This window comes from Diabrotica virgifera, chromosome 4, assembly GCF_917563875.1.
Source record: "Diabrotica virgifera virgifera chromosome 4, PGI_DIABVI_V3a".
NCBI classification, from domain to species: domain Eukaryota; kingdom Metazoa; phylum Arthropoda; class Insecta; order Coleoptera; family Chrysomelidae; genus Diabrotica; species Diabrotica virgifera.
Window position 1 is genome coordinate 28006872 of NC_065446.1, and position 3831 is coordinate 28010702.

Below are 3831 nucleotides of genomic sequence, written 5' to 3' on the forward strand. Positions count from 1 at the left end.
TTTAAATTATTCTTTAATGATGTTTTAGGGATTTATAACTGTTTGAATGCTTGATTGGTGTGAAAAAAAAATAGTGATGGGCAGAATTGAATACTTTCAAGGATTGAGAACTTTTAGTTGATTTAAAAATAAATACTGTTTTAAATTCATCAATTCCTGATTTGTTTAATGTTTATTTTCGTTAAGGTGGTATGACACAATGTTAAAATTTATATAATTTTTAGGTACAATTACCGTCACTATTTCAAAACCAATTTTCAACTTGTGGGTATGTACGTGAACTGTAATTTTTTTATAACTACTTATAGGAACCCATGTCATAACTTACTTGGTATCCTGCACTAAAAATTTGATTTATGTAATAATTTTTGAACTTCGTACAAAATAACTACCATAAATGATTAATTATGCAATAAGCTTTATTTTAAGCAAACTTTCATTATTCATACTGCCATAATTTTTAAATTAACTGTACCTAAAGATAAAAATTATAGTTAAAAGCTGCAATCTAGGGATTTTGTTGATATAACCGTAACAAGTTGGCATTGTTCTAGTGATAAATTAGTTCGGCTATCACTTAATAGATGAGAAACTGAGTTCACGTGTCATTTAGTAGATGGCAGCAGTGATGTATTAAATAGCGACAGATGCACGTCCGCCGGAAGACGAGGCCCAAACCGAAGAAAAACATCCTGGCTCCGAAATCTAGGAGGGTGGTATCCAGGGACATCCGCTAATCCGTTTCGAGCTGCCATAAACAAAGTTAGTATTGCCAATATGATTGCTAACATTCGATAATCAGACAGGGTACTGAAAGAAATAACCCCTACACTGTCAGTTGATGCAGAAGACACACTTTTTGAAGTTATACTTCTTTAGGCGCGATTGGGAAAAATGTTGAGAGTAAATTTTTATAAAAACGAGAGTCTGAAGTACGTGCACACCGACAAGATACACATATCAGTCTGAAGTTAATTGCAAAATCTTTCAAGTTACTTATCAGTGCAAATAAACAGTGTGAAAAAAATATTGGTGTTTTTGTTAATTCAATTATATACGGGACGGTGATAGATATTAACTGATAATACTTTACATTAGTAAATATTTACGGAAGTTTAAGAAAATATGGTTTACGGTTCAAAATAATGCAATTATTTTGCCTTATGCAGAAACCAAAAATTGTAAATTTATGGTAACATATTTTTGTCCCATCCTGCAGACATAAAAATATCGCTTCTTTTATGCCAAGCGAACGTAAGGAATTTACTTCTGTCCCACAAAAAATAAAACGTGAGAATTTGAAGTTTATCCGTCTTGTTAAAGAAAGGCGTTATTATATTTTACGGTCATAGGTAGATATCTATATTCGATTTCCTGTGTTCAGTTTGTGATGTAAAAAATAGTTACAATGTAGCTAATGATCGGTTTGGCTCCACGTATCCTGGGAGTTAGATACACATACGTGCTAATATCAATATTAGAAAGCGCGGGTGTTAATTGTGGACTCGGCAATACCTTTCTTTAAAATGTTCTAAGTAAGGTTTGCTGACACGGCTAAATGACCCTATTGGTTAAAGAGTATAATTTCCTACCAAAGAGGTTGGATTTAGAATGTGTTTTAATTTTCTCTATTGATTAATAAATAAGTGTAGGAAGCTTGGTAATTTTTTATTAGTCATTGATGAAAGACGGAAGGATTAAATTTTTTTCTTATTGGTTGATTGGATGAGTAGGGTAGAATGAGGGAGATGAAGGGGGTTTTTGGAAGGAAGCGTTTTGGTTTGAGGAGAGGTATTCAAGTTGTGAGATTGTGGGTTCAAGTTTGAGCTTTCAAAGAGAGAGGTTTGTTGAAGCCTCGGCAGAAGCCGCTTTGGCGGTTTTCTGAGAAAGTTAAGTTCGAAGATTAAGGTCTGACGTAGTTCTTAATCAAGTATTTTTAGTTCCTGAAAATATAGAGTATTAGAAGCAGTACCTATGTAGTGTTGGAAACTGTTCTCTTTTCGTGATTTCCTAGTCACAAACCAAATGCCGCTGTTAGGCAAAGAGCCAGTTTATTTTAGTGTATACTACACTACCTAAGTTTCTTTTTGTAAATAGTTATGGCTTAAGTGCTAAAGATAATCCTAAATACCTCAAAAGATATTTAAAAGTCAATATGAGCAGTCATTTGGAATTTTATTTAGTTTTGCTGAAACTTTTCATGGAAACAATCTTTTTTGTAATTTTTATGTAAATTACGTGAAAAGTAGTGCTTTGGACATTCACAACGTGAAGAATAAGGACATGACTATATGGCAAGGTATTGTTTGTAAACTTTTATATAGTTTTTGTAAACAGGATCTTTAATATAGTACATGTACAAAAGATCCATCATTTTCTTTTTATTTTAATTTTAATAAAAATTTGATTCATTTTGTAATAATGCTTTTGACTATTAATTATTATCTGATCCCTTTTCTCTTGTTCCTAAATGATATTCAACTGAGAACACTATGGTAAGTCACGTTATATTTATATTTATGTAAATGTGTTTGTATCTTATGATAACTATATATTTTTATTAACTTGTTACTATAATTATTTTATTTTGAAGTTTTAAGCAAGCTTCGTCTTTCATTTTTTTTTAATTATGGCGCCCCCGAGCAATTGAGTTTCTATTATATTTAAAATCTCTTAAGAATCCACACCCCTAGATCTCTGAAGACTTAGAGCTACCGAGGCACTCGTAAAGTTACGTAGCACCAAGTATATTTTTATGTTTGTTTAATTTGTCGAGTTACATATTTTTTTTGCCTTTGTTATCCACACTGGTGCTACAAAAATGGCTTCCATTCGTGGAGCTATATATAAAATGGCGCCCGGAACACTGATGTTACAGGTTAGGCAAATGCAAACTGCACGAGGAAACCAGCTGGCCGCGTATGCCGATGATATTAATATTATGAGTAGAACATCAACACGAGCACAGGAAACATACGCAGAGTTAAACACGCAAACAAAAAGGCTAGATCTGGAAATTAACACAGAAAAAACAAAAATAATGATACAGATGAGAAGAAATTACAGTCCCACAAGACATACATAAAGATGACATTGAAACGTTTGGAACGTTTACATACCTGGGAGTAAAAATATATGCCGAAGGATATCTAAGATGGAGAAATGCGGAAGAGGCAAACCGAGCTTAGTTTGCCCTCTTCCATATATTTCGGTCTAAAAGTGTTCATCGAAATACAAAGATGAGAATCTATAAAACCTTAATTTGACCAATAGCATGCTATGGCAGTGAAGTATGGGTCCTGAAAGAAACATCCTCGACACATCGAAAGGAAAGTACTGAAGAGAATACTAGGACCTGTGAGGAAAAACGGAATCTTCAGAATTCGAAACAACGAGATTTATCAACTTTACAAGGAAACACCGCTGTCAGACTTCCTTAGAATACAAAGATTGCAATGGACCGGACATGTGATAAGAATGGCAGAGAATAGGCTACCAAAAAGAACGCTGGACTGCTGGAAAGAGACCGGTTGGAAAGCCAAGAAAGCGCTGGAAAGACACAGTAAGCAGCAACACACAAGCACTTTTAGGAGTCCGTGTATTGAGAAGAGCAGCCACAGACAAACGAGAGTGGAGGCAAAAAATAAAGGAGGCCAAGACTCAATTTGGGCTGTAGTGTCGTAGTGTTTCATTTATAACCGACAACGGTAATACTACACTGAATATACCGGTTCTCGTCCGATCACTGAAGTCAAGCAGTATCAGGCGCAGTTAATACTTGGCTGGGTGACCGCTTGGGAACAATTAGCCAATTATCAACTTTTATCAATA